The 21307-nt window shown below is 39.7% G+C and overlaps 1 long non-coding RNA gene across 2 annotated transcripts in view; it reads left to right on the plus strand.

The window, feature by feature from the left end:
* LOC114056459 overlaps positions 1 to 21307 on the plus strand; it is a 109977-nt gene that overhangs the window by 34611 nt on the left and 54059 nt on the right. The window contains exons 3-5 of one of the 2 annotated variants that reach the window (XR_003571006.1): positions 16185 to 16266; positions 17681 to 17809; positions 19522 to 19681. This is a non-coding gene — a long non-coding RNA (uncharacterized LOC114056459). The remainder of the gene's footprint in view (positions 1 to 16184; positions 16267 to 17680; positions 17810 to 19521; positions 19682 to 21307) is intronic. The other variant, XR_003571007.1, reaches the window with a different exon arrangement.

Consider the following 21307-nt stretch of genomic DNA (forward strand, 5'->3'; position numbering starts at 1 on the left):
AGAAGAATGGATCAAAGTGTGCTTGAAGATAGACAAAGTTTATAAAAACAGAGAACTCATTTTCTCATACGTTCTTCAGTGCCTGAGGCAAAGGTATTGATTGTAAGGCAACCGAAACAAACTAAGCTATTCTTGCCTCCTATATGTTTGAACACTTGTAGTTGTGCAATGTGCAGTGAAACAATCCAGAGTGACGCACAAAGTGTAGTACAAATGAGAGACAAAAGGAGCTGAATTGTTTAAATAAGTCAAGGCTGTGGAACCAAGATTCAGATGGGATTTCACCTTGTAGATGCTTCACAGAAAGGAAAAAAAAAATCATTAACTTACTGAGTGTTTTTGTCTTAACTGTCAGTTTGTATGGCAACTCTATACTATATAAATAAAAGTATGTTTGGGGTTTTACTGTAATGTGAAGTCGATGCACTTTGCACAGGCCCATTAACTTGTTTATTACAAAACTGGCTTGTGCTGGATCCAGGTGTAGAATGTTAAGGAGAAAATGAAAGGGATCTTTTGTAATAGAATGTGACTCTTTCGCTCTGCTTAGGGCCAGTGTGAGTCTCATAGGCACAACTGAGGGCTCAAAGAGGGACTTTGGTGATTTCGGGGGACTCTAAATAAATAGGTTCTCTGCATTGGGTAATTGTATTTCCCTTGAGGAGATGTAGTTCAAGGTTGTTTGCAGAATCGGTTGCACTTAAAATTTATGGGGCTGAACCATTATGCATGTATTGCCTAATCCTAATTGATTTTTACAGTTTGCCTGCACACCATCTTAACTGTGGCAGCACGTGTCTACTGCTCATCCCATGTCCACAGGACTGGTTTGTGGACAGCCTGTCAGACATGTTTGACGGTCCGCTAACCTCCTTCCTGTGTCCAGGCATGCTCGGGTCTGTGTGTTTCAGCTGTGTCAGCGCCTCTGTGTACTGGCTTGCTGCTTGTATGGTCACGAAGCTGGTTTTGAAGAGGGCTTTGAGGTCACCCTCTGCGGGGTGAAAAGTATACACATGGTGGACAGATCTGTCCAGAGATGAAAGTGCTTCTCCAGGGATATCTTATTCTGTTTGAGGGAGTGGAATAAGTTCTGGGTGTGTGAGATGCCCTGATTCGGGTGTAACTGTATCCTTACTAGGACTGGTGTGCTTCTGCTGCTGGTTTTCTGGTACTGACCAACAGTATAGTGACTTGTATTGCTGTGGCAGCACAGAGGAACCACAGTGAGGGGATAAATGCTGTTTACACTCAGCTGAAGGCTTCTGTTTAATCCTAACACAGCAGGGAGCAGTCGGAGCATAAGGAGAAACAACACTCCCAGCTTCTGCAAAGAAGGGTTCATTACCAAGCCTCTCCAGATCCTCCCTTGGATTCATCTGGACGCGTGCTTCTTCAGTAAGATAAACTGTGTTCACTTTCCAATGTGCTGACTTTGGGGTAAGGGGGAAAAACAGTCAAATCAGATATGTTCTTTTTTATTTTAATTAAGTCATCTGTATTTGAAGGTGGTGACAACTCAGCTTCAGGCTCCTCTTGCTCATCCCATACTCTGGGAAAAGTTCCAGTCTGATTTTAGCTTTGTTCATAACAGAAAGTTTGTGTTGGTTTCCTAGCCCTATAATAAATTGTGAATTCTGTCATCAGCTCTAATGGTATAATGAAATTTCAGCAGTTACGCAATATGCAACTTCTTGTCTTCTAAGGTCCCCAGCTAAATGGTCAGCTACTACTGGGGAGGGGGAGAGCTCCATACAACATGGAAAGTTTGGTTTGGATAAGAATGGATTTGTTGTTATTGAGAATTCCCATTATGCCTCAAGGGGCTTTGCCCTGCTCTTTGTTTTCCCTAGCAATGTGAATTCTGCCACACCAATGCTGATCAATAAGATGTTAAGCCTGTAGATAAATTTAAGACACTGTGGTTCATAGACAGCAGAAGTCCCACTGGTTCAATCTTCCATACCTCTGCTGTCGTTAACTTTGCGAATGTGTTCTCTGCTCCTCCCTGGTCACTGAATGTGCAGGGAATGCTGATTCCAGTGTTGCTGAGAATAAAGGGAGGAATATGCATCTGAATTGTTCATGACTGTGGACAGGAGGACCAGCCCTTTCCAAGCTTTTTTGATGGGGAATTGCTTAACACCCTTGGAGAAGAAGCCTAAATTCTCTCTGAAGATCCCATCTGTAGTGTGATTCCTCCCTTTCTTAAATCCCATCAATAGCATTTATCTTCACATTCATGACTGTAGTGAGCACCATGACAAACTCTGGGTTAAATTACCTATTGCGTTTTACTGTCTTGTGTTTCCCAGCCATGTCACTGAATTAATCTTGTCATTAAGTTGTTTAATACAACAGGCTGATCAGATTTTGTATCTTGATGCTTTTACTAGGGATTAACAGCATTAGGCACTGTTCTCTGTTCCAGTTTTGTCATCTCATGGCGCTGTGAAACACAATGTAAAGTTGGCTAAGGAAAAGTTATTTCCTTATAGATGGATGTAGATATATATTCCATTTCTGTGGAGCATCTCAGGAGATACAAAGAAGATAGTCACAGCCTTATGCTCTCCAGTGGTGCTCAGATGCTGGAGTAGCATAACTTTAACAATTGTTCAAGTAATTTAATCCTGCATTGTGAATCAAGCCAACAAAATTCCATAGCTGCAGTGAAAATATAAAGGCCTTTCTATTCTTTTACCCATATTCTGCAGCTAAGAATCAAAACTATCCTTGTGTTGACTTTTCTTAAAGTTGTCTCTGCATTTCATTGCTGGTATTTAATGTAATCCCTTTGATTTATAGAAATCATGTAGCCAACATTGCATTACTGCTGATTAGGACAAGCAGAAGGTAATGTGGATAGATAAAGTGAAATACAAACTGTAGTGAACTAGATACTTGAAGACATATTAGACTTGTTTCAGCCTTCAGAGTTTCTACTTAAGTTTATGGGCACAAGAAGTAGGATCAAGTCAAGATTTGCCATTGTAACAACATTGCTGGGAAACATTTACTGCCACAAAGAACGAAGAGTGTAGCACAAATGTCCTTAGTCTGAAAAACTGAAGGAGAACCTTTTATTCTGATGGAGATGTCTGTAAGCTTTGATGATCTTAGTTTGCAGCCATTCTGTGTTCTTCTCTGATGATGCATATGCTGTATGTAATACATTAGTACCTAGAAACTGGTTCATTGTGCTGGATACTGTATAGAAAGCAAAAAAAACCAAAAAAAACCCCACAACAACACCAGAAGTTAATAAATTGAAACCTCCAAGTATCTTTCTGCTGCTGATTGAGAGACTGCTAGAATTCTGGTTTGTCACCTTCCATTTTTATACTTTCTATAGGGGATATTCTAGCAAGAAATTCACAGTTGTCTTTTAAAGAAACTTGGTCTGTGGAGTTTCTGATGGGTGGTGCAGATCATGTTGGATCCTGTCAAATTTGTGGGTGCAAAGCACCTTCCTCACTTAAATCCTTGCTGACTAGGTCTCCTCTGTTTTTTAACTTGCCATCTGGAAAGTGCTGTGCATGATGCTCAGTCAGAAAAAAATGCACTTTTTCTATAACACTTGGCAGGGAGCTGGCAACATGAAACTTTTGTTGCCAGAATCCATGTTCTCTGTGGGGGTGGCTCAGATGGCACTGAACTAACTGAGAGACTTAAAAATGAAAAGTATTTATGATAATTTTTATTGATGGTAAGTAACTAACCCTACCTCTAGGGCAAGTAAACAAATTAGCTTTAAGAACAGGAAAATGGGCTTCTCTGAATGGCCCTTAGACTTTGGTTTTATGAAGACATTCTTTTGTCCATCCCACATTAATTCTTCTTCAGCTTATATAATAATATGGTTCTTAGGAATCAAGACTTTATGACAAAAGGCTGTTCTGTTTCTTCTATACAATTTTTTAATTCCTTTGTCTAATTAGATAGGAGATAAAGTCTTAGGGCAATAGACAAAAAATTATAGGTTTCTATAGTTTTAATGAGTGTTGATACCTGCTTGGAGAAGAGGGACTCCTATTAATGCCTTATTCCTACTAGAATGCTCTGTTCCTTCCTATAAAAGTGAAGGAATAGCATTAATGATCAATCTCCTATCTAGCCTGAATGACAACCCGCTGACCAATCAGCGTCTGTAGGGTCACATCAGATGCAATATGCACTCTGTTTGTGCAGGCTAACAGATGAGCTGACGGAGGGGAACTGAGGGGTACCGTGATTACAGAGGAAAGTGATTTAAGTGGGGAATGTGGGGCCTACATCTGCGGGAAACTCAGCTTCATGAGTTGCATTGCTCATAGAACAGCTCATTGACCTTATGCCTATTAGTTCCCTAATTCTCCACCCCCTTCTGTGACCGCTTGAAACAAAATAGGGAGAATATCAACCTAGTGAATCACTGTTGACTGTGTTGTCCACAGATCCCTTATTTGGACAGCCATTTTTGCTCAGGTATGCTGAATATCCACAAAGTGGCTAGGTACTAAGCCCTCGGACACTCAGACAGGTGTCTCAAAAGATATTTAGGAGACTTACTCCAAGGTTCATGAACTAGATTTTTAAATAAGTCTAAAAAATTTGGATGTGGAATTTGGGACCAAACTCCCTTAGGCTTCTTTACTCTCTAAAGGCAAGATATTCAAATAAGCTTGTCCAAATTAGGATAATTAGAGTCCTTCATCTTACCCCTGCAGCGTACTATTATACTTGTCTAGTGAGTGTACTATTCAACCGCGTCAGGGATCTTTGGTAATTTGGTGGGAATAAAGAATTAATCATTTGTATCTATGCTAAGAAGTTTGTGTTTACTGTCAACATGCCCAATAGATGTGCAGATGATAGTCTGATGTGAAATTATAGCTAGACATCGTCTTCCACTTGGCCAGTTCATTAACCCATGTTTTGTAGGCCTTTGTGACTGCATTTGGCATAGGGTTAGAGATTTCAAGATGTGTTAATATTTGCTTGCTGTATGTGTTTGGGATAATGTACCAAAGAGAAAGAAGCATAATTTGTGCTTCACTTTACTTATAGGCTCATAGTTTTTAGATACTCTTTAGGTACAAGTGTTTTCTTGAGTACTTTTCACTGATATATCTGGGACAAAATCCTGTCAGGTGATACAGCATTGTCAGACAGCTCTCCGTATTGAAGAACTGGCTAAACTGGGATTCCTTTGTTTACTTGTTGAGTTATTTAACAGCTGTAAGGACCTTATAGCCTGAAGTTCACTGGGGCATCATTTTGTCTTTTTTGAAGCAAGACTTGAAAATATGAGAGGACTGCTTGCTTTCTTCATCTGTCATTGTGATTCCCACATCCAACTGACAGAACAGGAATACAAAGTGAAGTGCCAAATTGGACAAAGCAGTTGTTTTTAGTGTGTGTGCATGTGTTATACTACACACTCTAAAAAAGCACAAGAAACAAACCAAACCCAAACACCTCCTCAGTTCTACGCTCCATGTTTGTCTTTGGGGGAGTTATGAACGAATTACATTGTTGACTTTCCACTCAGCTCTTTTTGAGCGGATTGTATTTGAAAAGCTTTTTGGAAGAGATACTTCTATTTTGTTTAATTGTTTGTGTTGTTCTCCTTTTGTTCATCAAGTGCCAACATCTCAGTCAGATCCAACAAGAGGATAATAAACAAATCCTGACTACTCTGTGGCAAGAGCTCCAAGATGAGCAAAAGACAAGGAAGTCTTGAAACTATTAGCAGTGTTTAACAGTGCTTTCAACACCTTTTTCAATTGAGTAAGTCAACTGAGAAGATTTATATGGTGGTTTATGAGAAATTCTGATAGTTGGTAGTTTGCAACTGAATATATAGCTTTTGATTTGAGCAGAAAAAGACACAGAACACCTGGCCTAACAGCCCATCGGTGAATATTTGCCCAGGGGGGTATTATATGAAACACAGAGATGTTATATGCATTTTTTTTTTGTCCCCCCATAAGATATTTTTCTATTGGTGGCACAGTTACTCATAGGTGTTGAAGCAGTATTTTGGAACAACATAATCTAGAGATAGATAATGAAAAGGTTAAGGGTGTAAAACCTTTCCCTGCTTTGAAATGTCATTTACAGGACACTGGGAGCTGTGCCCCTCATACTGTTTGGGCTTTAGACTGGCTCTATATGAACTAAATAAAAGGCGCAGATATTGCCAGCCTTGGGTGGTCAGTCACATCTGTCTCAGGTCTTGCACTTACCTTTCTCAGGATTAATTTACTAATCTCAGTGGGATTATAGTGCTGTGAGGTGAAAGGGTACAAGATCTGATTCAGGTCTGAGGTATGCAGAGCACAGATTAGGTCACAAAACCCATCACTTCAGTTTCAGAAACAAACTCATCTCTCCCAGTCTTTTACTTGTTACTGCCCCTTTGAGCATTTATTCATGAAAGATCTTTAGGTTTGTAAACCAGTTTCCTTCTGATGTAGCGATGTAGCTACACCAAGAAGAGACTTGGGGCATTTTAACTGTACTCAGTCACATGAGCCATGTAAAGACAGCCTTCCCACGCAGAGTGTTTGCACAATGCTTTCCTGGAATTTGAGGATGAAACACATCTTGCCTGTTATGCTTCAGGCATTTCACCCAATGAGACAGAGCCCTGCTTGCTCGATCACATTAGTTGGAGTTGATCAGGAGTGACAGCTCTTCAACTGTATTGCCGTGAGTTTGTCTTCATCTTGTACCTGTTGACCACCATCCAAGACAAGTTATTGGTCTGGGTGTACTTTTGCTTGCCCAAATAAACTATTTTTATATTTTTTTGAGCAGCTGGTATGCTTTCAAAGAGAACTGTTGAGGATACGCCAGGAAAATTGATTTGGAGATGTCTGAAAAGGATTGTGAAGAAAATTCCTGAAATGCAACTGCTGCTGATAATTTTTGATGACAATTATCCCTGTCTCAGTAATGTTGCTATGATCAGTTTTTATGTGGTCTATTAGGCTAAGTGGAACTACGCAGTTTTTCCTCTAGCTATGTCTCCCAAGCTTTCTTTTACTGGCCCTGAGTGGAATCAGGTTGCTGAATGATTGCTGTGTCCATTTGCTTTTGTCTTTGACATGTGTGATGTTAGAGCTGTTTTCCAAGGAAGTGTGGTAGGGGGACTCATCCCCTTCCTTCCTTGGTGTGGAACTTAGCTTGGAAGCTCCCCAGAGGTTTTGCCTGTTTGTTGTTGAGGTCACAGGGGAACAAAAAATTTGTAGCTATCAGCTGTTTAAATCAGGACTGATCCACAACATAAACAAGGATAAAGGCTCTTCATCCCAAGAAGTGGTGGACTACTATTTTTTTAATAGAGTGCTCCTCCATAGTTTGAAAACTGTAATTGATTTATAACCTTTTTTATTTTTTTTCATTGCGCCTATTCTGCGCTCTGGGAAACCATACCCAGGGGGATTTGTTTTCCACTGTGTTGTTTCCCTGAGTATTTTAAATACATGCCTTCATTCTAAATAATCTAGCAGAGAGAATTTCATCTTCCTTGTTTCTCCTGATGTCAAATTCCATCTTTGTCCTTTTGTAGCCAGATGCTGAAACAAAATCTATTTGGATGCTGAAAGGGAGCTGTTTGATTTGAGGCATAGTTGGGGGAAATTAGTGTCCAGAAAAGAAATAAATGGGTCGTGAGTCTAGAGCACATTCAACCCTCTTAATATGTTTCAGTTATCTGAGTTATGTGAAAGCATGTGAAAGAATCATAACACAAACTGCTGACAAATAGAGATGATAAATGATGAGGTGTTTATTTATCCAATACTGGATTTATCTATTTACTTACTTCATCCCTGTAGAAGATATATTTTGGTGATAAATTTAGATAAAACTTCCCCAGCTATCTCCGTTGGTCAGTATCCAGTGGTTTGCTGGCCGTGACCAAAATTTTTTAGCCCCTGGGTAAAGTCAGTGGAATAAACAACGCAGGAGTTATGTTGTTTGGAATGCTTTTTGTTGTTGTTTGTTTGCTGGTTTGGTTTGGGTTTTTTTTCCCCACTAGGTTGTGGCAATGAAAATAGTACAGGCTACTACATTTCAGTGGTGTTAGTTGATCAGCTTCATGGATCCTACTTGTATGCATAGTGCTCTGCTAATGTGTGTGGTTAGTTTGGTCAGATAGAGCACCTATCCTTTTTATAAACTATACTTTCTCTCTCATAGAGTATTATTTTTGCTTATAAAATGTATGTATTCACACAATTTATACTGGACTTCATGCTTCACTTCCTAGCATTCTCATTTCTTTTGTCCCCAGTGAAACTACGAGTTTGTTTGCTTTCTGGTTAGTTAGCTTAAAACTGTGAAACTCACAAGATTCTCTGTTTATATAGGCCTATCTTTAGTTTTGCTTTAAATTTTTGGGAAAAAACACAGCTGCAAGTACCCACTGAAAACTGCAAAAAGCATAGGAATAGCCCTGCTGTCCTGGAATGAGCACCCACTCTTCTTTGAAGTGTTTTGAAGTATCCAGCTGGATTATTAAATACATTAATCAGTATGATGACTTTTAAGCAGATCTGCTTGTTGTGATATTTGGTCAATCTTTAAACAGAGGGAGAATTCCATTAAAAAAAGTTCTCTGATAAACTAAAGCTAGCAGGTGTACATATGAGTCTGAGCTGCCGTCTAGAGCTCTGAACGACATTGGTAATGAATATTAACAACTTTATTTGAAAAAATACATTTAATTGCACTCATAATCAGTGGGGGAAGAAACAGCCCTACCTAATATTTATGAATTAAAGACACGTGCTGGAAAGATTCCTACCTCACTCATGAAAGAAAACACAGACATAAAATAAGTAGAGGGAAAGAACAGCAAGTAGTCATCTTAATACAGACTGCATTAGAATGGCTAGTGTTCAAGAGGAACATGTTAACATTGCACTGGTATTATTTAAGACCCTAAATCTTGACTTTACCAGCTGAAAATATTTGTTTCTAATATCAAGAATTACAGTAAAAAGTTGGCTTGTATTTTGTGATAGCATAGAGAAACAAAAATGCTATAATGTGACATTAGAATGATTCTGTCATGCAACTAACCCAGGATGACTCCCTGTCCTGGCCTTTGTTGCCCCATGCATCTCACCTCCCGGTGTTCTACATCCCCTCCTTTTCTCCACCACTGACTGGTTCCTCGTCCTGGCCCCTGACCATCTGGTGTGATCTCTTCTCCTCTGTTGTATTTAGTGTAGCACATTCCTTCTAGCAGCTAACCTGATTCTGGCCAGGCTTTTTTCTTTACTGCATTCCAACTCCAGTCTCTTTGCCCAAATGCTCCCAGTTTCCATTTCTCTCACTCTTCTACTGTTTCTTTTCCTCCTCTCTAGTTTGTTTTATTTGGGTATTGTTTTATTTGGGTGCTTTGCCCCTCCCCATGTTCTTGTCCAGAAGCTGCTTCTTCCAAAAGCTGCCTGACAGTGTGCAACTGCTAATGTGGATAATGGAGGATGCTGAGTCTGATGCAATGCCTATCCATGTTCCCAAGTAACCAGGAGCTTCAGCTGTGGAGGAAAAAAAAAATAAAAATCTTTATTTTTCCTGTGTACCTGGGATAAAGGATTTTCATTTGTTCTTTGTGACACGGTCATGAACAATCTGAACATAATAGGGCTCCATTAGGTTGGAAGGTGCTTGATGAAATTGCATCAGAGGGATATAATTATTCAGTGTGTTCAGCTAGCAGCTTTACTAAAAATACAGGAAAGATAGAAGGCAAAATTAATTATGTAGAGCACAGTAAATCTTCTCTTACTCAACACCTCCATAGCCTATATATGGCTCCCTTTTTAGGATTCAGCGTGGGCTTATTGTAAAGCTTAATGGCTGAGTTACCCAATCATAATGAGCCTCTCTGTGCAACAGCTGAGCATGATAAAGCACTCCTAATGTGTCTACAATGCAAGGTATTTTAATTCCGACATGAGTGCTGCAGGAAGACACGACACTCTTCCACACAAACACATGGACAGACTTATGTGGGTGGTAGTGCTGTTGATGGAATAAAACTCCTCACAAGTGATTAAGTTTTTCTCACTGGTCCTAAATATAATATCTGAAAAACCTAATTCATGTTTGTCTGGCTTTATAAAAGTGTCAGTCCTCATTTCTATTAGAAAATATGTTATTTTATTCCTTTAGCAAAATGCATAATTCTTTGCTCCTTTTTAGGGTCTCTCAGTGAAGAAAATGTTTCTGTTCCGCTTACAAGCTAAGCACTGCAAACTTACAGCATGAGTCAGTTCTTCAGAGTAAGTACTAAGGCACCTATTTAATTTTGGTCATGCGGAGCAGCTTCTCAGATTTCTGTGATGTGAGATCAGACTCTTGACTCCAGAACTATTCAGGTGTCTTACCTCATTTTGGCCCCTTTATGTTTGTAAGGATCCTGCTTTTACCAGCTGCTTGCTAATTCGCTCTTCCCAAGAAGAGCATATATCTGCAGCACAGGTCTACCTTCTTTCGGTATCTCTGGGCCACATCTCTTCTGGCACTCTTTTTGTGTCTTCTTTTCCTACCTATTGTCATCCTTCTGGGTCTCAGGCCAAAGTAATACCAGGAAGAATTATTACAGAAGTGGGTTTGGGACCTCATTCCCTCCGGTGTATAAGCCTAGAATAAAACCTGTTGCTGTCCAGCAGGGCTGGTCTAGCTTCTGAAAGGTATTTCTTCTGTACTCACCACTGCAATATCTCTGTGTTAGCAGTTAGAATAAAGAGGGAAACAAGACATGGAGGAAGCTCAGGAACAATGAACTGACGTAGTTTCCCAAATCATACAGTTGTGACAAACCTGTTGGGTTGTTTAGACTGAAGCTTGCGGAAGTGAGAACTGAAAGGATGCTGGGAAGAATAGTCACAGATCATTGTCTGTCTGGGTGCAGTTGCTGGCACCATCCTTGGCTTAAGGAATGACTTTCCATCTCTTTGCTCTTTATACGTCTGCCTTCTTTCACAACCTTCTTCTGCCCAGCCATAAATTTCACGATTGTTCTAGGAAAGGAGACGTATATATTCTCTGGCTTCTGAACCTCTCAGGTTAGCTCAAACCTCTGCCCATTACTTCTGGTGCTCCTTTGCCCTGTGGTAGCACTTTTTGAGCAACATGTGAATACCTATACAAGTTCTATTTCTCTGCCTTATAGTTTTTAGTGTAAAATGGGGGTGCAAAGGGGATGCAAAGGGAGTGGTGGTTATGACCCATCATGGTGAGCTTGCTGGAGGGAGGGCCTTTGACCTGGGCCAGGCAGAGTGAAATGTGTGCAACTTTGTAGGAGGGAACCCTCCTGGGCAGCATGAGGCTGAGGTTACCGCAGATGTATCCCTCAGTAAATGTAATCCCACATTCACAAATTCATTGCTGTTTACATGCATGGCAAATATGTTCTCTCAGGAGTTGGGGGAAGGGGGGCAAAATCCATGCTTACTGATAAAGAATTACAAAACAGTGTTGGCACAATGATTTCTGAATCTATTTGGCAGTCCTATCATGCACTGTTATAATAAGATAACAGGAGATAGTAATTTTGCATTTGATGGAAAAACATATTGAAGAGCTTAATGAAATTTCATCATGCACTTTTAATTGATTTCAGCAAGGGAGACCTTTACAAAGCAAATATAGCTATTAATCTAATTAGTGTTTCAGCTAATATACTGAAATTATATTTGTATATCAATATATCAGACAAATATTTGTACGAGATAGGCATTTCAGTGATTACACAGCTGAAATGAACAAATTAATTTCTTCATTTATAAGGGCCTTGTTTCCTACAGGTGTACTTTGCAGTTCATTTTCCACTGTGGATGCTTAAATAAGGCTTGTTAAGTCCATAGTTAATCTGAAGTAACTGGCGTTTCATTTTTTCCCCAAGTGATCTGTGCAGTGGGAGAACTGAGCAATATTGCTTGTTGACTCTGCAGCCTGGTTTTTGTGAGGGCTGTGCTAATGGGTCTGTGTCACTGGGTCAGTGCAGAGTATGGCGAGAGCCTTTTGGAATGGGGCGTTGGCTGGTATCATACAAACCTTTCTGGAAAAGATGAAGCTGAGTGCACAGAATGACATGCTCTGTTACCCTCTTCTTCTGACTGTCTGGCATGTGAAACAATTATTTTCTTCTTTGAAGCAACCATGATGGTGTTAGGTGGTGGGTATCGTTCCTAGATAGGGCCAGGATGACGCTGAGACCTGGAGGATCAAAAGGATTCCAGGGTTTGCTGCTTTGGCCACAGTATCTGTTTCTGCCAATCTCAACTGCTGCTGGACAGCTTTCAGTGGACACAAATACAAGGAAAAATAATCACACAGAGTCAAACATAGTCCTTACTTGGTTGTTGTGTTGACCTCTATGGTGTGTACTAAGAGCTTCATTGAGACTGGAATGAGTTTGATTCCATGCCCATTCAAATCTGTGGCAAAGCTCTCAAGGGAGTGCAGGATCAGGCACAGAAGCACCCTGAGTGCAATTCAGACCTTTGGTGTCTGGTGTTTCAGGGCCCTGTATAGTAATTAAGGACAGTTAGACTCTTCAGAATGAGATTCAAAACAGACAGCAGGCTTAAGATGTGCCAGGTACTAGCTAAAATAAACACTGAAGACAAGAATGTCTGAAATCTTATCAGTCTCTTGGTCTAGGCATGAGACACAATATTCCGATTAAAAATGACTCTGTGGGCCCAACTGATATCCTGAAGAAATAGGTCTGGAGACCTGAAGCTGATGGGTATTCACAGTTTTGGTCCAATCTTGCTGAGCAAGACTCATTCTTCTCTCTTATACAGCTCTTTCAGTCAGTTTTTTTCACACCACAGTGGCTGGAGCTCATCCAAGATCTGTCAGAACCAAGTCCAGTTTCCTCCTTTGAGGTGTTCTTCCCATTGTCTCCCATCTCCAAGGGAAGTTTGGGAATGTTCTCCACTGCTACTGCAAGAACTGTTCCACTAGTCAGGCAATAATTCAAGGGAGTCATTGAAGGCATGTAGCAAAGTTTGTCTATGTAGCCTCAAAGTTAGGGAACTCATATGAGGAGGAATCTAGGATTTTGATCCCTGGTTCTAGGACTGTTCATGTGTTTTATTGCTTAATGTAAAGCTTGGGAGCAAAGGCCAAATCTCAGTGCTCCACTTCTCAGGAAATTCCTTCCAAGTTCCACCTTTGATACCCAAATCCCTTATCAGAGCTCTAACAGTTTTGGAGTTCAGAGATTTTTCCCAAGGCTGTGGATCCTCCCTGTACCTCTGCCAGGTGTACCTCCTGGAAATTAATGGGTTCTATCTTTAGACAGACTACCTAAATTTTTCTGCACAAATGCAAACTTTATTTTGAATCTTCCTTTGAGTTCGGTGTGAAGTCATTCTACCTCAGAGGGCATTAACTGTTATGTTGAACTTTAGTGTAGTTACGGTAGTTCTCATGGGTCTTCCATTATGACTCACAGTATCATGTTCTTTCTTTTGTGTCTAGTAAGTAGTTTGCAAATTCTCCTCAGCTACAGCATAAAGAAACATTTAATGCTCTACCTAAGCTGGATAGAATTTAAGATCCACAGCTGCTTGGGACTGAGGTTACTGCCATCACAAAATACACTGGACAGGACTTTGTAAAGGGGAGTACCTGATGCCAGTGTTGGATGGAAACTGGAATGAAATAAATTAATAAAAGGGATGGAAAGACAAATCTGAAGTGAACATATCTGTACAGGAGCCTAAAAGAAACAAGCCATGCTGAGACTTCTATTTGTTTTTCATTGTGACAGCTTATTTGTTATTTCTGCTGAGAAAGATTAGAGACACAATTTTCAGGAGTGAGGAAAATACAGAAGATTCTCTGTGTAATGAAGGTCTTGCATTGGTGTTACAGGTAGCAGTTGCTTGAATTATCAATATCATAACTCTTTGCACTGGTCTATGTTATAGAAAAGAGAGATCACAAGAAAGAAAATGTACGTTAGCCAACTGATTTTCTGGTAAGTTCTGACACCACAGAATGCTTTTTATTTTTAGCAATGTCAAATTGCATTTATCTGTAGGTTTTCTTGCTGTCCTCATTTCAGCATGTGAAGCAAAAGGTAATATCAGTAGCAGCTTTCACTCACTGTGTGGTAGAGATGCAGTTCTGAAGTCATAGATGCTTTAAAGGCTCTTCATTTTGTTTCTGGAGAAAAAAGTCTCTGCAGTTGGAGAAAAGGGATGGAAATATTTTTCTGGCCTAATATTTTGCTAGTTTCATAAAAGCCTACATTTTGACTGGAGGATATGGACCTTTAAATTGAGTAAACTACTGACATTATTAAAAACACCTTCCTGGAAAGAATTCAGAGATGTTCAAGACTACTCTTTTTTTTTTCCCCTGGCACTGTATTCTAATTAAATCTCAACCATTTCTTGTGTAATGTTTTTAAGGACACTAGCTTGGCTGGGTATTTGGTAATAAAAATTACACCCCATGTCTGCAATAGGACCACTAATTTAAAATAGCCATTTGATTCAAACTGACCTGTTTGCCAGCATAACTAATGAAGTGTCACTTTAATATTTAAAGTACTGTTCTTTCAAGGTAATTGCTATTTACTGGTAATTCTTCTTCATTTGATGGTTTATTAGGTACCTATAAGAATTTAAATTGGGCAACTGAAAAACTGTAATTGTCTAAGTAGTGTAATTCTTTGCTATAAATAAGTCTGGGCACCTGTTTAAGGAAGGTCTTCTGTTTCTGTTTTTAAGGAAGTTTTTTGTTTCTCTTTTTTTAAACCATGAAAGAATGGGAAAGGCTGATTCGGGAAAGAGATTTTATGTATTATTAAGATATTAGGAAAGAGCCAGCAGAAGGTGCTGACATCCAAAGGAATGCAGGGACTTGTTTTGGCTAATTCTGCACCCACCCACATGGGCGTCAACATTCCACTGAAACGTTGCAGGACTTTGCCGCTCCTTGTGGCAGGGGGCATAGATTTGGGGGGAGGAGGAAGAGGGAGAACAGCCAGGAAAGAGCTGATCTTAAAAGTAATGGCAGAAAAGGCATAAAACCAACATTCTCTTAGGAAAGAAACATTGTAGTTGGAAAGAAAGTGTGGCTGGTAAAATAAATATATCACTTACTTGTTCCTTTTCTGCTAGCTTGTTAGTGAATGTCTTCTTTTACCCTCAATGCATCATAAAGCTCTATTTTTTCCAAAGAATATAGATATCTAAATTAACCTTCTTGCTAAAGAAATGTGGAGTTTTGTCCTCCACAATCTGATAAATGCAAAAACACAACAGGAAACACCTCTTTCTGAGAAACTCGTGCTTGCTTTTGTTGATACTTGCCTCTTAACAAAAGAGCTTTCTGAGTGGGCATTGCTGGTTAGTCTTGTTAACCTTTCCTTTCTTCCTACTTTCAACTGGTTCTTTTTGTTAGAGTCCCCAGCTTAGTGTTCTGTAATAATTTTTTGGAATGTTTCTTTGACACCTGTGTTTTGTTTTTAGCCTTTACTAGTAATTGGTGTAGAACAATGTTTAGATTACATGACCCTAAAAGCAAGAGTTCTTGTATCTTGCCCTCATATTTTCTTGGTATAATTTGAGTGCTTCATTTACTTGTGAATTTATTATTTTTGTATCTGCAGACTGGGAGCTGAGAACCCAAGCAGCCTGTGTTTCATTAGCCTATGCAGATTTTTTTCATAAAGTGGGTATCTCCACTTCCCAAGATTAGAAGATGATTTGTTTTTACCATCTTAATTTCAAAAGAAAAAAAAGTTCAAAGCAGATCCTGCATGGAAGTTTCAGACCTGATAGCTTACATTTAGTCCATTTATAGTAGACCAGAAAGGAAGCCCTTAAAATGGGAAATGTTGAGTGATGCTATCTTTTGGTAGCTTTACCAGTAACTTTTTTTTTTTTTTCTGCTAGAATTTAAAGTTAAGAAAGATAGCACTAGTGTTCCCTCCTCCACAGATACAGGGCGTTAGGCTTGATTTGTGGCTTGTCCACGCTTGGGCAATGGGGATCATTGAAATTCCTGTCTGTGCCTGAATTCCAGTCCAGTGGTGTATCCAGTGGGTGGTGTGAATATGCTATGTCATTTGCTCCTAGGTGCATCACCCTGTGGATATTTGCCAGGTGACTTCATCATCCCACTCAATCGTGCTACTGTATTCTATATTTTTGTAGCAAGGAGACAAGGAGACAGCACAATATCCTGGCAATCTGTGTATGCATTAATGAAGTGTCTGCCCACACTTCTTAACGTAGGGTTAGTAACGATGATTGCTAACATAATGCACTATTTAAATGGCCTATGTAGTCTAATGTAGCTATATGCATGCATAAACCACAAATTATTTTGTCATGGTTGCTATACTTTGGGCAAACATTTAATGAAAAGCACTGTTGCAATACATCAAATACTGTCTTATATTTTTCGTGACTGAAGAATTTAATTCTTCATAGCCATGTTACTACTGTTTTGGTCCACAAGTTTCATGAGTTAATACTGGAAGGCTTTGACATATGACAGATCCATGAAAAGCCACAGTACATTTGTGGTCAGATTCAGGAGAGGATTGAACTTAAATTCAGATTTACTGCTTAGGCCTATTATTAATTTAGATCCAGTACTTGTGGATGTTGTTACTGAAAAGTGCTGTTCTCAAAAGTACAGAAGAAACTCCCCTAGAAAGAGTGGTAGTCACTGCCTCTGGGCGTGTGCATACGTGAACGAATATGCGTGTTTGTGTACATGTTCATGCATGTATTTGAACACACGCTGCTTTTGTGTGATGGGTCTTGTGTTGATTCACAGCAAAAGCTGTATACTTTGTTTTTCCGACACAGAAGCTTTTCTGTGCGCTAATAGTCAATGTGAAGAATTAGAAGAGATTTTCTTGGCACTATAAAACTGTTTTTCCCCCTCTTCCCCATTTGTCTACATCAGGAAAACCCTCTTTCAGAATAAGGGGAAAGAGTGATGTAAAGTGAACTGCTGTGGAAGGAGCCCATGATATCCAAAACTGTTGCGGTGTTTGTTTTTAATCCTGTCATGGCGTGAGCTCACAAAAACCATTCTGAGCTCTTGTGGTTCTCTTTCTTTTTTTTTTTTTTTTTTTTTTTTTGATGTTCAGAGTCAATGGGAAACCTTGCGAAGGCTTAAATAAATACATATATTCAAACTGAAACCAAGCTGGCTTCCAACAGCCAGGGTTCCTATTATCTCATCTCGTTTCAGTCAAAACGCTTGTATGAAGCAATCCAATTGTATCAGAGTAAACATAGTTGCAAACAAATTTATAAATACTCTGCCTTGCCCCAAACAGTTCTGTGCTTGAATAAGAGGCTTCCCTGCCTTGAGTGGATACTGTGTCCCAGAGTTCTGAGTAGGTGCCATTGTCTCACGTAGGTAGTTTTATCAGCTGTGGAAGCTACTGGGGGAAGGTGCTGAGAGATACGACTTCTGTCTCTCCTTGGTTGACATGATGTCTGTGTTCAGAGAAAGAAAAATTAAAGGATATTCAGTAGGGTGACTAATCCTAGTATGCTGGGCTACTGGAAGATGGTTCCTGGGAGCATATTCTTCTTGTGCTGAATAGTGAAAATGTCAAGGTTTCTCTCTTGGGAGAGAGTGAGTTTGTGAAGGAAATTTGTCTTTATGTTTCCTTTTTCTCTTATAGACACTTGGAGTTTTGTACCATTTCCTAATGGCTTCCCATTATGTAATTGCATGTGTCAGAGGTCTGTGCAATCTCGTCTCATAACATGGAAGACTGGCACAGCTACATTCCTGCAACACTTAGTTTCTGGTAAGTGGAAAGCTGAGATATGGAAGGCCTAGTAAACAGAAGGTTGTATGAGGGGTCTGCTGATCGTGGAGGGTGGCGACAATAGTTTTCCTGATAGTAGCTGCCAAGGAAAGTTTGTACTCTGCACTCATCTATTGGAGTCTAAATACGTGCTGGAAGGAGAGGACATGCTTGGTGCTTGCTGTGCATTTAGTGTTGGAGATTCTCCTGCTAAGCACCTGTTGCCTTCTGCTTTCTAATTACCCTCTAGTTCTGGGCTTCTCTGGTCTCTTGCAGAGGGAATAAAAGGAGCTATATATATTGGCAAGCCATTGCTTAATTGTACTTTTCTTTCACCTAAGCACCTGGGCCTTTTTTTCGTGCTTTGATTTCTCACCATTCCCCCCATTTGTAGGAGTCAGTTGTGTGTCTCAGATGTTCAGCACGTCTTTGTGTCCTGCCATCTCCCTCTAATCCTGCTCAGAAAACAGTGCTTTTAAATATCAGCTCCAGTTCCCCAAATTCAATATGAAATTAACTCAACTTGAAAGATTTTGAGGTTTTTTGGCTTGTACACATTGCACCATCTCTGAAACCTGTGACACAGGCAAGTTTTCGTTGCAGTGTTTGCTCACAGCAGGAGCATGTGAAAGGAGCGTGTTTTGAGAAAGACTAAACATCAAAGTGGTTCTACGTGAGCTGTCCTGAGAAGTATAATGCTTATCCTGGAAGATGGAAGAAGTGTTTATGTTATGTTAATGGCCAGAGGTCTCAATTCACTTTTAGTTTCCTCTCTACCACAGTTAATAGAAATAGAGATGATAAACCTTTCTTATGCAGACACAGATTTGTTGATCTCTCCCTGCTTAATTACAAGAAAGAGAAGTCAGGAGTATCTGTGATCGTCATTCCTGTCTAGTTACACTCTGTCATCTCTTAGAGAACTGCATTTTTGCAACTCTAGATAGAAAAGGCTTTTTTTTTTTTCTTCCCTATGGGCTTGCCTAGGAAGATACCCATCTTTAATACGAAGCTTTGAAGCATTATTATGGTAATGTCAGGTAACTGCTCTTCAACTTAGATTGACAGCTAGCTATTAAATAAGGGTAGGGAAGAATGTGGCATCTGTGTAGTGAATGATGCATGTGGTTATTTTAAAATGTTTTTTTTATAAGCAGAGACACGGCAATTGCAGGTTTTCTTTGCCTTTTTGATTTAACAGCATTTCAGAGTGTTTTGCCAAACCACAAGTAAAAGCAACATTCAGATCAAACTGCTGTCTCAAAATATTTTCCCCACCCTGATTCAAGAACAAAGGATTTAATTTATAATCAGTTACAAAATGCGCTACTGGAAGACAATATCTTTTCCATATGCCCGTTTGAGCCTCTGAAAAAAAGCAAAAACATATTAGTTTCTAAAGTCATTCAATTTCTGACCAGTTTTCACTGGAGTTTAAATTGGCTGGTACCTGACAGCTGTAATGGATTCATCTTCAATAACAAGCTGAGCTCTGAATTGCTACTAGTTGGCACTGGCAGGGATACGAAGATGAGCTCACAGAGCTGCATGTGCTCCTTTTCACAGTCAAAAGGACATCTTCTGCCAAACCAAAGAAAATTGCCATCAGCAAAAATAAAATTTTCCTCCATGCCATGGGTTTTGGGGCTAGCATCTTTTTCCCATGCCTGGTTAATATACTTCTTTTTTTTTCAGTTTATTTTTTCATGTAGCAAGGAACAGGACTAGACCATGGAAACAGTGGCCACCTGCACACAGAATATTAAAAACAAGATACTGACAGTTGTTGTGGGACAGGCATTTCCTATCCTTTGGTTCCAGAAGGCTCCTGTGAAGAGCCAGCTACTGCTCACTTATCACTTGCATAGCCTGGTGTAAGTGTTCTCTAAGCAGAGGAATGTAAATTCTGTTCTCGTTATTTGGCTAAGAAAATGGTGAACTCCTGAACCTTTTTCTCTTACCATTTTAACAGAACTTGACCTAAATATAAAGGTTGAAAGTTGCATTAACTTTTTCTTCCCTGTAGTTGTGGTCAAGAAAGAGAAGGTAGAAATATCAGACTGACTGCTTGTTCTTGCAGCTTGTCCAGCCTGACAGGCTGGTGGGAATGCCCGTTGGTCTCCCACCCAGCTTGCTGATTCCTTGGGGCAAAATATGAAGCGGGTCTAACGTGGTGTAACTTGCATTCCAACCAGCGAGCAATTGCTTACTAAACTACTCCTGAAGTTGTTTGTTGAGTGTTCCTTGTTTGCAGCAACTTTAACAAAGCTTGCAAAGTCTCCTTTCAACTCTGTAAGTCATACCATTTCAAGTTCCACTGCAGAGCTAAACAGGTATAAAAGAAACTTTAAGGGAGTCTCCCTTGATTTTTAGAGTGAGATTTTTTAAAGCACAGGGTTATAATTAAGTATCACTGCATATGTTCACTGCTGAGTCTGGTTCAGGAGAATGGCTTGTGAGAGATCTCAGCCTCATTGCAGTCTAGACTTCTTTCCTCAGGTTTCTTTGATTTTTTGGCATTGCCCATGGACATGGTACATTCAAATACTTACAGATCCAAAGACAAGGAGTATGCTGAGAGGTTTTAAAAACAGAAATGATCAGAGAATTGGCTTTAGTTGTTTGGTTTTTTTTTTTTCCTTCAGGAAGAGAAGATAAACATGACCATGATTAAAAAGCCATTTATGAAGAGGACAGTGATCAATCTTTGGTGGTGTTCTCTGAGAAAAGGAGAGATTGACTTTGTTAGCAAGAAAGTTAATTGACATTGGCTGTTAGGAGAAATAGTCATCTACTGAGAGATGCTTAAGCATTGCAACAGGCTACTTGCACAAGCAGTTGTAGCTCTCTGTCGTGAGAGAATTTAAGGAGAAAGTTAGATAAACCTTTGCTTGGAGTGGTCTAGGAGTACTTGTTCCTGTTTGCTGAAACTTCTTCAGTTTTCTTTTTGGTCTGGTATTCCTGTGGGTTTCAGCTTTAACCTTGTAACTTCTGAAAAGGAATCATCAACATATGCCAGTAGAAAATTGCCCAAATAAATACCATTAACATAACAGGTCATTTAAAAGACCTCCCATGAATCTTCCTCCTTGTATGCTGAAAAGCATATCAATGTGTACCCACAATGCTTAGAATGCCTCTAAAGTTTATTGGAAAATAAAGTAGTGATGGTATCTAATCTGTTAACCCTAATAGAGAATATGTTCCTCTGCCTCAGATTGCAAACATACCATGAAGTGCTGAGATTGGCATGAGCAGAGTGCATTTTTATTTGAGGGGAACATAAATCCTAAGTATCTTGTTTGTGTGTAATTATTCTTGCCCTGAGGTTGCAGCATCTTGTGCACACAGCTGCATTGTGAACATTTTTCCAAGTTTATTTAGCACTGAGTGCAAGTACTTTACATGTCAGAGCTGGGAACGCTCCTGTTTCAGCTGACTCCACTCCTTTGGGGTGTTGTAGAGTGCTTAGGTGACTAAGCGAGAGGCAGTTGCACA

This window comes from Empidonax traillii, unplaced genomic scaffold, assembly GCF_003031625.1.
Source record: "Empidonax traillii isolate 1590-97213 ecotype Southwest subspecies unplaced genomic scaffold, ASM303162v1 scaffold92:size1159251, whole genome shotgun sequence".
In the NCBI taxonomy this organism is placed as follows: domain Eukaryota; kingdom Metazoa; phylum Chordata; class Aves; order Passeriformes; family Tyrannidae; genus Empidonax; species Empidonax traillii.